This window comes from Lynx rufus, unplaced genomic scaffold (assembly GCF_022079265.1).
Source record: "Lynx rufus isolate CCGP_SWC_20201006 ecotype Redwood Valley unplaced genomic scaffold, mLynRuf1.p SCAF_21, whole genome shotgun sequence".
In the NCBI taxonomy this organism is placed as follows: domain Eukaryota; kingdom Metazoa; phylum Chordata; class Mammalia; order Carnivora; family Felidae; genus Lynx; species Lynx rufus.
Window position 1 is genome coordinate 3,558,603 of NW_025814836.1, and position 17,941 is coordinate 3,576,543.

At 40.5% G+C, this 17,941-nt stretch overlaps 1 pseudogene; it reads left to right on the plus strand.

Annotated features, from left to right (window-relative positions):
* The first annotated feature begins 1,738 nt into the window (after positions 1–1,738).
* LOC124517419 (E3 ubiquitin-protein transferase MAEA-like) lies at positions 1,739–8,033 on the plus strand (annotated as a pseudogene).
* The last annotated feature ends 9,908 nt before the right edge of the window (positions 8,034–17,941 follow it).

Consider the following 17,941-nt stretch of genomic DNA (forward strand, 5'->3'; position numbering starts at 1 on the left):
GGAAAATGGAACTAGTCTACACTAGTTGTGACAGGTTTCAGTTAGTACATTTTTATGAAAAAATAAAATGAGTGCAGAAATGAAATGGCAGTAGGAATAAAAGAAAATAGAGTCTAAAAAGTCATGAATTTGCAGAGTTGCAAGTGGGAACTTTTTCTCCATTCCAAATGGTAAAAGATAAAACTGAATGGCCTCTTAAGAGTTCTGCCCCTCAGTTTAGGGAGGCTTCAAAGATGAGGCGACCTTCAAGCTTCATTTTGAAATATAATCAGTGATCTACCAAGTTGTAAAAACAATGAAGACTGTTCCAAACAGAGAAGATCCATGGACAAGAGAAAATACTTGTGAAGCAACTTGGAGGAAATACAAATAGTCAGTACTGCATCACAATAGTTTCCAAATCCTCCCAAGCTGAGAATACCTTTATTCAATGTCAGGATCTAAAACTGATGAAAGTAGACTTATTCCAGACTCCATAGATCACATTTTAAAATCACCTGAATAAGTAGCCAGTCTTGAGGGGCTATGTCACCTCTCAAGAGAAAACAGGATCAGATCTAGTGGAGGAGTAACAGAAGAGTGAGAAGGGGGTCACTATAGGTAAATTGACCTAATAAGAGATTCTTTCAATAGTCAGAGCATGAGAGAATGGGGTCCTGAAATTCACAATGGCTCTGAGGATAACTTAGAGGGTATGTATTTCAGAGATATTTAGGAGAGAGACTCAACAGAACTGGACCACTGATTACATGGAGGCAGGCAGAAGGATAGGAAGAGGATAGGGTCAATAATAATTTCCGGATTTCCAATTTGGGGGACAGGATGAGTACAGTTACTAACAACCAATACAGGGAATACAAGGTGAGCAAGGATGGCAATAAGGAGGAAAGGGATTGAGTTTATTTACGAATATGTTGAGTTTGGAAAATCTGCATTATAGCCAGTTTTAAGTGTCCCATTGAAATTTAACACACAAAGAAGTTGGGAACTCTAGGCAGTACTAAATGTTGGACATTGCTTAAATATCAGAAGAAGATATTTAGCACCACAATCTCACCCCCAACATGTCCCCACCACCAAGAGCCAGCCCCACTCCATTCTTTCTGCCCACAGAAGGGGATCCAGTGTGTTAGTATCCAGAGTCAGCCAATGTTAAATTTGAGCAGCAGAGAACTGTCTGTCACCATCTGGGAAGGAGACAGGGGGGAGAATTTTTCACTATTTCTCCTTTTATTCCTGCCCCAGAAATCCCTTTATAGATTAAGTAAACCAGTGTTTACAGATGTGTTTGCAGCTCCTATTAGCCAGGGCTCTATCTCAAGGATGGTTAGACACTGATTGTGAAGAAATCAGCAGGCAAGGCAGGATGTTTGATGATTTCAGCTTATCATGGAGATAGACCCCACAAGGACTCCTCTGAGTCAACAGCATGACAAAAAAAAAATCCTTAAACAATTCCATTCCAATTACCAGTTGCTGAGAAAATAAAACTAAACCTCCTATTTTTGATTGGTCCAAGTGAGAATCATTTAATGATTATAGAATTACGTGCTCCTAAGGGTTAGGTTTCCTGGGAAACAGACTCTGAGAACTGTGTGAAGGAGGTTCATTGGGAGTGCTCTCAGGAACCACACTGTGAGAGGGAGGAAAGCAAGAAAGGGCAGAGGGAGTGAGTGCACCATGATACCTCAGTCCAGCTCATCTTTGAGGCAAGAGAGCTGGGGCTTTGTATTCACCTATGGACGAGTCACTGGGTGCAAGTGGCTTCCAGGGAACAGGTATGATCTAGACATGTCAATTTCCCAGTGTTTTTTTTTTTTTTAATCTGAGTAAATGGTGATGGGTCTCTTTGGGTAAGGACCAGGCATGTCATTATCACACATCCTTCCCATGGTGACATAGGGTCATTTTTCGTGGGTACCCGGCCTCTCTTTTAGTCAAGGGGGTTCAGATTCAAGTTTCTAGAATCATTAACTGAAATATAAGCTGAAGATAAGATATTTTTATGGAGTACTTTGCCTCAGAAATGTATATATTATTTTTAAGAACTCAGATTTTTTTTCAGAGCAATCTCAACATAGAGAATGAAAACTGATGATCTTACATTCAGCACAAGAATTTTTTTATATGTTTAAGCCCAGAAAAAGAAGTCTATGCATTACATGTACATGCCTATTAAAGTCTGTGTGTCTGTATATGTGTCTGTGTGTGTGTGTTTCAATTTTTCCCTGATGAAAAATAGTGTTTCTTTATGGAACCCCTGTTAAATTCCAGCTTTTGTTACATAAAACAAATTTCATTTGTTTCTTGCTCACTTCTTTTCCCCCATCATCATTCTAGACCCCAATTTCTATTTGAGTCAACAGTGAGCATGTGCACAATGTATCACTCAGCAGACAGCACTGTCCTGAAATAGACACCCCTAGCTTTTGCCAGTACTGTCCATGGGAGTTATAACAATAATGCAAGGACAACCAGAATCATAGATGATGAATGATGAATTACAAATGTAATTTAAATTATGTAATAAGATTACTACATTAAACACAACAGGTCCAGTTAAATTTAACTTTCAGATCAACTACACACACACACACACACACACACACACATATATATATATATACACTTGTATATCAACTATATATCTATATTATATATATAACTATACATTATATATATATAATATATATGTAATATATATTATATATATATTAGTGTAAGTATGCCCTATGCAATATTTGAGACATACACTAAAAATCACTTGTTTTTTATTAATATTAATTCAAATTTACTGGACATCTTGTATTTGTTTGTTTTGCAAACTCTGATATGCCTACTATATATAATCAGTCGACATAATTCTTCCACATTTCTTACTTTTACTTCTGCCCTTCAATTTTATCTGTCATTGAAATCCATGTTGCCTTTCCTGCTTGAAGAGAAGTATTAGGATCACAGAAAATACTGAAGATAACAGACAAGGGGGCACATCTGGTTTTACCATTTATATCATAGAAAAGTTGGAACCAAACTGTCTTCTCATCTTAACACTCAAGTTTGTTCAGAAGTTTAAACATTCTTGGCAGAACTTTTCTTTTGAATAACCATCACACACACAGATATACAATACCAGGTTTTTTCTGATCTACTCTCATGGTATATCATAAAATGAATCATCTCAAATGCTAACATCTCAACCTTTACATAATGCGCAATTTTTACTACATTATCCCAAAGTGCTAAGACTTAGAATAATTGTTGATGACTGCTCTTATGTCTTTGTGTCATCTGGTCAGTTCTGGTACCCAGGCCAGACTCAGTCAAGCTTGGCTGCACTTCTCTGGGCAGCTGCTATCAGCAGGCTGTTCAGTGAGGGAGTGGTTGTGCTAGGAAGTGTCACTTGTCTGGGAGCAGGTAGGCTGTTAGCAGAGTGGAAGTAATGGAGACTTCTGTCTCCTGTCACCCATTAGACTAGCTCAGAATTGGCAGGGGTCCAAGAGAGACTCAGGCAAGGCTCTGTGAGGCATAGAGTCAAAACTACCTTTTCTTCTGCATTCTATTAGCCAACACATGTAAAAACCAGACAGAGGGGAAAATGGATTTAATTTTCTGCTGGGAAGAGCTGCAAAAGACATGGATAATGGAAGGTCTAGAGAACTGGATTTATATTTCTAATCAAGCTCCCCATCTTTAAATACAATGATGAACATGCAGACATTTTATGGGGGAGAAAAGAGCTTTCTCAGTGAAAAAAACCATGGATTGACTTATATCCTGCCACAAGTTTCTTATTCTGGTACCTGGTCCAGAATAGTTACCTGTCACTGTCACATCAACATCTGAACAACCTCTTATGCAAAACTAAAAAGTTCTAAACCGCCTTTGTTAAGTAGGTTATCCTTCATGGCTGCATGCAATTCAGAGCTTGTTGTGTTTATTGATAATATAGCTGAAAGATAAACTTCTTCCTTCACACCACCACCATATTCAGTTGAACATTTACCAAAAGGGTTACTATTATGTTTACATTATCTGTGCTTTCATCAGGAAAAATTGAGAACTATGTCACTAGCTGTACTTGTCATATTGGTGGTACTTCAGTATACTTCTTGCTTCATATTCACCCAGCATTTCCAAGGACTATATCAATACTATTTTTCACAAGTATCACCTTGTAGTCTAACCTCCTAAAGTTCAGCTTTATTAGAAGACAGCAAAGTACTAATGTTTAGATGTGTAATATTAAACATCTGATACTATTGTCTTTAAATTCCATATTTTCTCTAATTTTTTTGTTGTTTGACAAATTCTTCATTTCCTGTGTGAAACCACCTAAATGTGTTTTTTTCATATTTACACACTTTCTTTCTTTTTGTTTATTTTTTTGTTTAATTTTTCCCCTCAAAATTTCAATGTAATTTATTGTCAAGTTAGCCAACATACAGTGTATACAGTGTGCTCTTGGCTTCAGTAGATTTCCATGATTCATTACTTACATACAACACCCAGTGCTCATCCCAACAAGTGCCCTACTCAATGCCCATCACCCATTTCCCTTCTCCCCTGCCCTCCCACGCATCAACCCTCAGTTTGTTCTTTGTATTTAAGAACATCTTATGGTTTCTCTCCTCTATGTTTGAAACTATTTTTCCCCTTCCATTCCCCCATGGTCTGCTGTTATTTCTCAAATTACACATATGAGTGAAACATATGATATCTATCTTTCTCTGACTGGCTTATTTCACTTAGCATAATACCCTCCAGTTTCATCCATGTTGCTGCAAATGGCAAGATTTCATTCTTTCTCATTGCCAAGTAGTATTCCATTGTTTATATAAACCACATCTTCTTTATTCATTCATCTGTTGATGGACATTGGGCTCTTTCCATAATTTGGCTCTTGTTGAAAGTGCTGCTATGAACATTGGGGTACATGTGCACCTATGAATCAGCACTCCTGTATCCTTTGGATAAATCCCTAGTAATGCTATTGCTGAGTTGTCGGGTAATTCTATTTTTAGTTTTTTTGAGGAACCTCCGCACTGGTTTACAGAGTGGCTGCACAAGTTTGCATTCCTATCAACACTGAAAGAGGGTCCCTGTTTCTCCACATGCTAGTCAACATCTGATGTTTCCTAAGTTGTTAATTTTAGCCATTCTCACTGGTGTGAGGTGGTATCACAATGTGGTTTTGATTTGTATTTCCCTGATGATGAGTGATGTTGAGCATCATTTCATGTGCCTGTTGGCCATCTAGATATCTTCTTTGGAAAAATGTCTATTCATGTCTTCTGCCCATTTCCTCACTGGATTATTTGTTTTTTGGGTGTGGAGTTTGGTGAGTTCTTTATAGATTTTGGATACTAACCCTTTATCCAATATGTAATTTGCAAATATCTTCTCCCATTCTGTACATTACCTTTTGGTTTTCTTGATTGTTTCTTTTTCAGTTCAGAAGCTTTTTATCTTGATGATGTCCCAATAGTTCATTTTTACTTTTATTTCCCTTGCCTTCAGAGATGTGTCGAGCAAGAAATTGTTGCTGCTGTGGTCAAAGAGGTTGTTGCCTGTTTTTTCCTCTAGGCTTTTGATGGTTTCCTGTCTCACATTTAGGTTTTTCATCATTTTGAGTTTATTTTTGTGTATGGTGTAATAAAGTGGTCTAGTTTCATTCTTCTGCATGCTGCTGTCCAATTCTCCCAGCACCATTTGCTAAAGAGAGTGAATTTTTTCCATTGGATACTCTCTCCTGCTTTGTCAAAGATTAGTTGGCCATACATTTGTGGGTCCAATTCTGGGTTCTCTATTCTATTCCACTGGTCTATGTGTCTGTCCTTGTGCCAAAACCATACTTTCTTGGTGATTACAGCTTTTTAGTAAAGGCTAAATTCCTCTACTTTAGGACTGTGATGCCTCCTGTTTTGGTTTTCTTTTTCAACATTACTTTGGCTATTTGGGATCTTTTGTGTTTCCATACAAATTTCAGGGTTGTTTGTTCTATCTCTGAGAAGAATATCAGTGCAGTTTTTATTAGGATTGCATGTAGATTGCTTTGGGTAGTATTGGCATTTTTACAATATTTATTCTTCTAATCCATGAACAGGGAATGTTTTTCCATTTCTTTGTTGTCTTCTTCAATTTCTTCCATAAGTTTCCTATAGTTTTCATAATACAGATCTTTTACATCTCTGGTTAGGTTTATTCTTAGGTATCTTATGGTTCTTGGTGCAATTATAAATGGGATAGAAACCACTTACATTTTGAATGTGTCTTAGCTTCACTAGTCAGTGTATCTCTACAAATAAGACACCAGGGGTTTCCTCTCTCACTTTCAACCACAGCCATAAAAGCAAATTCAGATTGCACAACATTATGAAGTGAATTGTACTCTGTAAAATGGTTACTTTTATGTTAGGTGAATTTCACCTCAATTTAAAAAAAAAAAACTTTAAAAAAATCACAAATTCAGTACAAGATAAATAGTACTTCTGAGTAATTTGAGGGCAAACCTATTTGGTCTTCATTTTCTCAGATCACTGCCATTGTCACCAGTTGGTTTACAATGTGTGTCTTTTCTTTTTTTTATTTAAAAAAAACTTTAATGTTTATTTTTGAGAGAGAGAGAAAGAGTGTGAGTGAGGGAGGGGCAGAGAGAGAGAGAGAGAGAGTGAGGGAGATGCAGAATCCGAAGCAGGCTCCAGACTCTTGAGCTGTCAGCATAGAGCCAGACATGGGGCTTGAAACCGTGAGATCATGACCTGAGCCAAAGTCGGACGCTTAACTGACTGAGCCACGCAGGCACCCACAATGTGTGTCTTTTCTTAAGAAATAATCCAATAAAATTTTTTCCACTTTCAGTAAATTAGGATTAAAAATAAGTAATATGGGGGCGCCTGGGTGGCGCAGTCCGTTAAGTGTCCGACTTCAGCCAGGTCACGATCTCACGGTCCGTGAGTTTGAGCCCCGCGTCGGGCTCTGGGCTGATGGCTCAGAGCCTGGAGCCTGTTTCCAATTCTGTGTCTCCCTCTCTCTCTGCCCCTCCCCCGTTCATGCTCTGTCTCTCTCTGTCCCAAAAATAAATAAACGTTGAAAAAAAAATAAAAAAAAAATAAGTAATATGAATTTCACTTAGTTATGTTAACACTAGCTTGATTTTAAATTACAATGATTGTGGTTAATGTTTTGGCAGATTCAAGAGGGAAGTATAGGTATCAGCTGCTCAAGTCTCCGTGACCCTGAAGATGCAGGAAGGAGTACCTGCCCTTCAAGGTGCCCCATGCAACACTAAATGAATGCCTTCAGACTTCTCCAAAGAACACTGAGACACAAGCCATGTCACCATGGTTGTGGCTGAGCTGGAGAAGATCTTAAGCAGCTGCCCAGGTGAGGAATCCGTGGTCAGCCTTTTGGATGGCACAGTGGAAAAGCTGAGCATCCCCAAGGCAGGTGGTGGAGTCCATCCAAGTGAAGGAGGAGAGTACCAAGCTGTGCAAGCACAGAATCTAGCACCTTAAGGAGCATAGCAGCAACCAGCCCCTGGCAGCCAGCATGAGGAAGAGAAAGCACATGGACCATACAATGGCGGGGTACCTGTTTTGCTGTGGCTACATCTCAGTGAATTAGCACACCAGAGTGGCATAGAGAGCTGTTTGGACCCAGCCAAGGTGGCTGATGCTGAGCCAGAAGTTCCAATACAACTACCACCTGCACCAGATGGGGGACAATTCTGTGTTCACCATCACACCAACCTCTCAGCCATAAGGACACCACAATATTCCAAGGGGGACGGCAGCTTCAAGAGCCCCTCTGGCCCATGTGCAGCCACTCTCTGAACAAGCAGGCATAGCCCTTGCCCCTGGCCCACTGCGCCAACTCCCACCTGCTCTGCAGACCTCAGACATCTCAATGATGGAGAACAACCGGCCCCCGAGGCTGCCCAACAACTATAGCTACAACCCTTTGCTGTCTGTCCACCAAGAACCAAAGAAGTGTTGCACTTCTCACAATCCAAGAAAGTGTACATCATGTAGGCACCCCACACACACCTGCGTGCCCCACGCCCTCGCACTCCAGCCTGGTCTGCCTACCTGTGTTTCTGTTTCTTGTGACCCAAGATCAGTGAGCAATGGTAACTACTCCTAGAAAGAGAGGAGTCAGATCAAGAGCACATCTGTGCTTGGAGATATGTTTCCACTGGTAGAATTCTGAAGGACTCATGAGCTACTTGATGCCTTCCCTTTCAGAGAGAGACTTTCCTGCCCGGGAGCTTCCACCACTTCAGAAACAAAAGTCAGTTATTTCCTGCACCCCTGACCCTTGTGTCCTCCTTCTGTCGGCCCCTCCTTCCCATCACCAACCAACATGCCAGGAAGGGTGGCAGCCATGCCCAATGAACGTGCCCTGTAGAGGCGTCCAGCAGAGTTGCGTCCTTGGGACCTGGCTTTGGGTGTGCCAGGTTCAATGTCAGGTCATTCGTGCCACCTTATCTCCTCCTTGAGAATGTGTTCACATGGAAATCCACTGGGCCGAGTTCTGCAGAGAACTTTCCTGCCTACGGTTCCCTAACTGTAGATCTAATGCTGATCCTTACAGTAACTTGTAGTTCAATTGAAGTAAACACCTGTGACTTTTCAAATCAAATGATCTACTGTAGTTTACAAAAAACCATACGGTAGAGGTTTGTATTTAGCACTTATTTTTGCATGTTGATGTTGATTAGTTAATAAACTGTAAATGTAAAGCATAATAAAAAGATTTTCTATTTCTTGAAAAAATAAATTACAATGACAGTAAAAAAAAAAAACAAATGTTATGGACAAAATGTTTCCATTTTCTCAGATGCATGAGCATGCATTGTAGTTGACAAATCACCCTTAAAGTTCGCACACTGTAATGTGATCCCTATGTACATGGCTAGTCTGAAGCTCACACTGTAAGCAACTTATCCCCAACTCCTGAACTGGTCAATACCTACTCATTGAGACAATCCCCTGAATACACATAGGGTTGTTGGGAAACATAGTGTCACATTTCCATAAAAATTTCTAAATATATATATTCCATTTCTATGCTTATATCCTCACTTGGAAATAACAGTTATCAGACTTTGAGTAAAACTTGATAAATGGGTTTTTGAAACTGGTCTAAATAAACTGCTTTGGAGGAGGTGCCTGGGTGGCTTGGTCAATTGAACAACCGACTCTTTATTTCAGCTCAGGTCATGATTCAGGGTTGGTGGGTTTGTGCCGTGTATGGAGCCCCCCAGTTGGGCTCTGCACTAACAACACAGAGCCTGCTTGAGATTCTCTCTCCCTCTCTCTCTCTCTGCCTCTCCCCTGTTCACTCCCTCCCTCTCTCTCTCTTAAAATAAACAAATAAACTTTTATAAAAAACAAACTGCTTTGTGAATACCTTAGTAGGTCCCTTTGCTGAGGAATTCTCAGTCTTTAACATATTACCAAACATTGGAAATCTGCAAGAGAAAAATGGAACATGAAACATCTCTCACATTTATTCAACCCCGGGATTTTATTTTTCGCTGAGCATCTCACACTACTAAGTTTTCTATGCAACAGACATCGGGAGGTAACACATAGTCATGTTCAACACAGACATGGAGTCCAAAAACCCCTGAACCCCATTGCTCACTGCTGCTTGCTCTCTCTCCAGGCAAGCCAACTTTATTCCAGAAGATAAAATGGAAACAAGGTACTGCCACTGTCTCAAAACTGATTAGAAGTTTGTCTGACTTTCTTCATTTGTGTGTTCAATCCAGCCAGTCATGTATACGGACACCACTGGTTTTTCCATTTGTGAGTAGGATGGGTTTTTTTTTTTTTTTCTGGTTACTTGCATTATGTATCGCCTCCTTGGTGGCTCCAACAAAGTAACACAACTTAATTTTCCTTGTCTATGGTATGCCACTTACACCCACTTAGTTATGCTTGTGTCATCTGATTAAATTGAACATCCTTGCTGTCTCTATACATAATAGTGATGGGTAATCACATAAAAGCCTCTTTCACAATCAGACTTAGATATAAAAAAGCAACATGTTTAATAAGATCCATTGGATTTAATAAAATAAAAAATAGTGGGAGCCTTCAATATTATAAAGGCCTTACTTTGCAAATGAGAACAATGAAGAGTAGAAGGATGAAGGGCTTTGTGCAGGATCACCAGCTGGCTGTTGGCAGAACGGAGCCTGTACCCTGCAAGTATCTTGACATTTTATAGTTTCTCAAAGAGCTATAATGATTTACAACAATATGTAATAATCATTTGACATTTCCAAGTTGGTCACATGTACTTTCTTCCTTCTGACAGTTTCCAGGTGCTTGGCAATTTAATAAAGTATGATAATATTTAGCAAAATGTCCTGCAGCTTGCCAAGCATCATATATTTTCATAATAAAGTACTTGTTTCCAAATTAAACTTCTATTGTTTACTTATTTAATGAAAGTTGTCCACTGTTGGGACATCAGTCCCACAAAACAGAAAATCTTCTGGACATAGATGTTGCAATATGGGACTTCATTCACTTCATCTATTCATTCATTTATTCACTTGTTCATCATTGAACTGAAATCAATAAATCTAATCAACATTTTGAATGCCCATTGTATATTTGACAAAACCATATTTGTAAAAGGCATAATCCCATCACAAAGAATCTCAACAGTTTAGTTGGAAGACAGGTACATAAATAGCACAGAGAGGGACCCTGAGCCTAACATGGGTACCAGGTGACCAGAATGCCAGAGCATGGCCTGAAATGAATTGCAAAGACTGTAGGAGGCATTTGTTCCTGCAAAACACAAAGGTAAGACATGAGAGAGGGAAAAGAAAGGAAAACACAAGCAGAAGAGCCTGCAGGGCACAGGCATGAGAGAAGACCCAGCAGGTACCCATTTGTGGAAACTACAAGCAAATCCATGTCACTGACATAAAAGGCAAAGGTGTGAACCAGTTCACAGAGAGCAATTATCTTGGGCACCATGTGGGCTTTATTCTAGATCTGAGATCTAGATCTAGATCAGGGCTGGATTGTTGTGGGGACCATCTTGTGCATTGTAGGATGTTTAGCAGCACCTCTGGGTTCTACCCGCAAGATGCTTACAGCAACTTAGCCCCCAAAAATGTCTCCAGACACTGCCAAGTGTCCTCTTGGGGAGGGGAGGGAGGGAATCATCCCTAGTTGAAGACTACTATTCTAGGTAAAAGAGAGCCATTCCAGTGTTTTCTGAAAGGAATGACAAGGTTGCATTTGCCTGAGACTGGGGCAGGGAGTCTTGGCAGAGGTCTGTGGTAGCATCCTGAGAGATCTGGGACAGGTCGGAGCATGGGTGGATAGCAGCATCACCCAGAGTAATGTTTGAGGCCAATTGAAAGTGAAAGTAGGAGACTGTCACACTGAGGGAAAGGTGAGTTTAGTGGAGAAAGACAACAAATACCTTTGGGAGCATGTCCCATTTGAGGTGAGAGTATGGCATTAAACTGATGATGGAAATTTTCAACACAAACCAGGAGGGAAGAGGATGATCTGGAGGTTTCTATTTGGGCACCACTGCCATGTCGACAGTCTCTCAAACCCTGAAAATGACTAGAACCTCTCCAGGAAAAAGCTTAGAATAAGCAGCAGGGTAGGGAGAGTTTGTTTTTAGAGAGAGTAAGAAAGGGCACAGTCAGAGAGAGTTGGGGAGCTCAAGAAGAGCTTGCTATCCTGGAGGCCACCAGCATGAAGAGTGTCTGGGAAGACTTGATCAGCAATCCAGGCAGGGAAGTAGGCATTCGGAAGACTGAGTTGATTAAAACAGCCTGAAGAGGAATACAGTGAGCATGGCTTTTTTTAAGAGCTCCACCCAAATCAAAAGGGCAGCTAGAGCCAGGACATTTAACCTCCCAGGACTTCTAGAACCCAAATGCCTAGGTATGTTAACTAGTGTTACCAATTCTATTGTTTTTATTTGTCTTATTACCTGGTCTCCAAATTTTTTTTTCTTCTTTCAACTTCCTTATTCATAGTTCTATCACTGTTCTTCTACTCGTAAGCACCATGCCCCAGCATTCCTTTCAATCTCTCTCCTCCCACAGTGGGGAGACAGGAAAGCCTGGGGGGAAGACCGGCAGGGAGAGAGAGTGAGTTTTAAGTCCAGTAGATAATTTTTGTCCAATGTCTCAACTTGGCTCCTTCCTATGTATCACTAAGTCACTGCCCTTAAAAAGCCATCTGTGAATCCCCTATGGGCACAGAACAAAATCTAATCACTTTATCTTGACATCTAAGACCCTCCTCCATATTCCTTTTACCAGTCCTGTTTCCAACTAATTCCTGCACCTAACCTGTGTTCATGGGCTCCATGGTCCAAGGAAAGACACACGCTGAGGATGAGAACACAAAAGGTAGGTTCTGTCACATGAGAAATGAGTGAATTTCCTTCTCTCTGTATGTGGTCTATGCCTCAGAGTCTCGAGTGGTTTGGGGAAGTTGCCAGAAGGTAAGTGAGATGTTATGATTTATATTAACAAATACATGTATGGGGACGCCTGGGTGGTTCAGTTGCTTAAGCATCTGAATCTTGATTTCAGCTAAGGTCGTGATCTCACAGTTCATGAGTTCAAGCCCTGCATCAGGCTCTGCACTGACAGCATGAAGCCTCCTTGGGATTCTCTCGCTCCCTCTCTCTCTCTGACCCTCTGTGCTTGCTCTCTCTCTCCCAAAATAAATAAATAAAAGAAAAAAAGAAATATATGTACAGTTTTTGTTCTGTTCTTAGAACAAAGCTCCTAAAACACCTGGAATTTTCAAGAGTTAAGCGCTATAAAGGTATATTTTGTTATGTTAATAAAATGACTTTTGAAGCATCCCTAAGTTCCCTAAGGATGGGGACTGGTCACCAGAGGAACCAACCAAGTGATTAGGGGGTTGGAACTTTTAGTACCACCTTTCCAACCTCAGGGTAGAGGAGAGTGATGAGATAAATTAATTAATTATTTAATTTAAATAGCCGGGGCACCTGGCTGGCTCAGTAGGTAGAGCATGTGACATTTGATCTTGGGGTTGTGAGTTCAAGCTTCATGTTGAATGTAGAGATTACTTAAAAAATAAAATCTTTACAAAATAGAAATAATAAATTAATAGCCAATTGAAAATAATTTAATCAGTTGTGCATATCTAATAAAGCCTCCATAAGAACCCAAAAGAATGGTGTTCAGGAGCTTCTGGGTTGGTGAACATATGGAGGTGCTGGTAGAGTGGCACTCCCAGAGAGAACATGTAAGCTCTGTGACCCTTCCCCATACATTGCCTTATGCATCTCTTCCGCCTGTCTATTCTTGAATTATATCCTTTTATAATAAACAGTAATCTAGTAAGTAAAATGTTTCTCAAAGTTCTGTGAGCCACTTTAGCAAATTAATCAAACCTAAGGAAGGGGCCATGGGAACCTCTGATTTTTAATGGATCAGTCAGAGGCACAGGTGATAATCTGGACTTGAAATTGACAAATTGACATCTGAGGTGGGGGCAGTCTTATGGCACTGAGCCTTTAACTTGTGAGATCTGTTGCTATCCCAGGTAGATAGTATCTGAATTTGGGTTAAATTGTAGGACAGCCAGCTAGTGTCGGAGAATTGCTCAGTAGTATGGGGAAACTCCCTGCACCACATCAGAATTCGTGATCAAAACTGTAGATTCCATCTGAATGTCAGGCAGAGCTGGGGTACTAGGGCCATGCCAGAGTGGACCCTCACAGCAGGGTCAAGTAAGGTAGGTCTCAAAGGAAAATGGGAATCCCAGACTCATCCTGGGCACTCTGGATCTCTGGCCTAGTTGGTGACAGGCCACCCTAGGAGTGGGCTGGGGGGTTTTCTTGGGTCACCATATCCCAGAGCAAGATTGATTTACCTGCTACCTCACAGGGTCTGCTTTGGACCTGAGATGGGCTGCCTGCCAACGTGGGGCAGCAGGTGACATTCCCCTGGCTTTGCAGGTAAGGAAAGCTCTGTCTCCGAGACGTCCACAGTCAGATAGGTCTACAGTCAGTCAGCCCAGGCCTTGGCCCAGCCCTGCCATCTCTGTTCACCAGACTAGTCCAGAGGAAAAGATGCTTAAGCCACAGTTGTGTGATTTGTGTCAGTTTTTTTCCCTTTGCTCAACTTTTCCATCACTGTCTGCTATAAAAAATCCCACATGTGGCAAAGTGCTTTCCATCAAAGTCCCTTTTTAAGATGCCAGTCACCATGCAAACTTTTAATGATAGAAAGCCATGCACGGGGTGAATTTTTATACCTTTTCATTCAAAGGAAAAGCTATGGGTGAACTCAGTCAGTAAGAGGTTTATGACAAGAAAAAAAAAAAAAGGAAAATAGAAAGACTCAGAAACTACAAGGCCAGGTCTCCCTGAAAATTGAATTGTCTTTGTCAAAAAGCTAAACCCATGACTCCATACAAATATAGAATGGACATGTGTTAAAGATTTATCTACCCAACAGTGACAGCTCCAGCAGGACAGCAAAACTGGTTCAAAGAGAGTTCATTGGATGAGGTCTAGAGTATCAGTCAAGAAGAAAGAAGGAAAAAGCCATGGAAATAAGTCTGCCAAGTTAGAGACAAATGTCCTAATGGGGCAAAGTTAAAAAAAAGAAAAACACTAAAGACTTTTGTATGATCTTCTCCAACGGACACAAAGGTTTGCATCTCTACTGGCCAAATATAAGTTTACTGGTAACCTTGCAGGACCTGGGCCTATGTGGGGGAAACTAAAATGGCCCCAGAACTTCTCACTGTAATCCCCAGTACAACAAATATGATGAAATAGTGTGTGGTTATGTTACCTCACATGGCAAAAGGGATTGTGCACATGTAATCGAGGTTAATAATTAGTTGACTCTGAGTTCATCAAAAGGAAGACTGCCCAGGTGGGCCTCAACTAATCATGTGCTATCTTAAAGGCAGATTTTTCTCTAGCTATTGGCAGAAGGGAAATAAGAGTAGGGGATTTATGAGAAAAGGTTCTGGGTTGCTGAGATGTAGGGGGCCCTATGGCAAGGACCCAAAAGCAGCTTGTAGGAGTTAAATGTGTCCCATGCTGATGACCAGCAAGGAAATGGAACCTCAGTCCTAGAAGCTCAGGAAGGTAGCAAAAATCTGGATGCTACTAAAAACCAAAATCAAACAAACCGTCGTATGAAAGAGGACAAAAAGTGCAAGAACAATCTATCTCATAATTCATTCATGCCTTTCTTCACTGTCTTCCAGATCCTGCAATCTCTGTTCCGTCCCAAGAAGGAAAAGGGTAAGGCAGCATCTACCAGCAAATCAGCAAGCCCATGTTTTTCCGATATGTTTTACCTAGACCTACACAATAGGGAAATATATTTAACACAAAACCCATATGAAACACTGAAACACACATACCCACGAATATTTAAAGGCAAAGTTTTACAGAAAACCTTACCAACACCTCGATCCCAGACTTGTAGTTACCAAAACTATAAGATCATAAATTACTGTTGTTAAGCCACCCATTCTGTGGTACTTTATTATGGCAACCCTAGCAAACGAATACATGATATACTTGGATTTTTTCTATCTGTTCCATGTCTTCCTTTTTTTTAATGCTGTTTAGGACACAATTGATTTCACAATGATAAATTAACCACACCCACAACCTGAAGAACTGAGAAACTTATACAACCCTTCCTTTTTCTACACCAGTAATAAGACATGTGTTACCAATAGCATCAGGAATGAAAGTTTTGTATATCTGATACAGAGAATTGCCTTGAGCGATAGGATGTAAATCTAACACCTTTAATGGGGGAAATGAACTTCTCTAATCATCCCTGACACAAATATAAATAAATGATACTCCCATGGGGCACCTGGGTGGCTCAGTCGGTTAAGCGTCCGACTTCACCTCAGGTCATGATCTCATGGTCTGTGGGTTCGAGCCCCACGTTGGGCTCTGTGCTGACAGCTCAGAGCCTAGTGCCTGCTTGGGAATCTGTCTGTATCTCCCTCTCTATTGGCCCCTCCCCTGCTCGCACTATGTCTCTCTCTCTCTCTCAAAAATAAACATTAAAAAATTTTAAATAATGATACTCCTATTTTCCTTGAAGAAGGGAAAATACATGAACTTGAGTCTAAGGAGAGGAAAGCAATTTTTTTTAGTTCTTTCTGAAGCTATGGTCCCACTCTTAGAATGGGCCTTGGTTATTTCCATGTAATAATGCAAAGAGGAAAACAAAGAATGTGCCTTTGGTTTTGATGCCATCCATCCTGAAAACTGTGGGAAAGAGTACTACATCTAGGGCTTGAAGAAATAGTTTCTCTACCAAATAGACAAGGAATAATAACAAGACTTAGTCAGAGTTTCTAGTATTTCTAAAAGTAGGGCACTGCCCAAATCACAAAGTCCTGCTCTTCAAAGAGCTAGAAAACTAAATTTGGAGTAAATATCATCATCATCATCATCATCACCATCATCATTATCATCATCATCATATACTGTAGGAATTATAATATAACAAGTCCATGTATAAGTAATTTCACAGTCTACTAAACTGAACAGTTCCCACAAATAGCATCTCAAGGCCTATTGGATCTTTCATGAATCAGGTGTTGGTGCACAAAGGGGCCAGGCCTGAAGTATGGGATGAAGGCCCCATGCTCTGAAGCCAGATGAGAGTGGGGACAGGGCCATACAATGTTCCCCATGAGTCACTGCTTCTCAGGATTCCATTTAGTCCTCATCAGGATGCAGTGAGGAGTAAGCATGTTGTTCCCATAAAGCCCTTAGAATAGTGCCTGCAGTACTGACTCTTCTCCAGGAGTGTTGGTCCTTATTTGAACACAAAACACCTGGGGGATTTGTGAAAATGCAGGTCCTGGGGGCACCTGGGTGACTCAGCTGGATGAGTGCCTGACTCTGGCTCAGGTCATGATCTTGCAGTTCATGGGTTTCAGCCCCAACTCTGGTGCTATGCTGACAGCTCAGAGCCTGTAGTCTGCTTCAGATTCTGTGTCTCCTTCTCTCTCTGCCCCTCCCCCACTCGTGCTTGCTTGCACTCCCTCTCTCTCTCTTTCTCTCAAAAATAAACGAATATTTTTTTAAAACTTTTTAAATAAATAAACATTAAAAAAAAAAAGAAAACGGCCTGTGGACAGGGCCTGAGGCTCTACCATATATATGTATGTATATTTTTACATATTTTTTATACATTTATATATTTTTTGAGAGAGATAATCTTTCTTTTAACTTTATTTATTTATTTTGAGAAAGACAGAGAAAGTGAGTGGGGGAGGGGCAACAGAAGGGGGGCAGAGGATCTGAAGCAGGCTCTGCACTGACAGCAGAGTTCTCTATGTGGGGCTCCAACTGGTGAACCGCAAGATCACAACTTGAGCTGAAGTCACATTTAACCAACTGATCCACCCAGATGCAGAGAGAGAGAGAGAGAGAGAGAGAGAGAGGGAGGGAGAGAGAATGTTTGGCAGGCTCCATGCTCAGTGCAGAGCCTGATGTAGAGCTCAATCCCATGACCCTGGGATCATGATCTGAGCCAAAATCAAGGGTCAGATGCTCAACCAACTGAGCTACCCAGGCATCCCAGGTTCTACTTTTTTAAAAGCTCTCAGGTTATAGTGATGATGCTGGTTGCTGGTCCCATTTTGTGTGGCCAGGATCAAAAACATGCAAAAGAAATAGCTTATCACAGACAAGAAGAGGTTTAATCACTTTTAAACATCTGTGTATGTATGTATAATAAATATAATTAATATATAATTATTTTTAAATAAATAACTAATATATAATTAATATATCATTGTTAATATAAATATACATATATAAGTATGTATGTGTATGTGCATATATAAAACTTATGCTATGATGCTATAGTCAGTAACAGGAAGTATAAACTAAGGACAAGGTC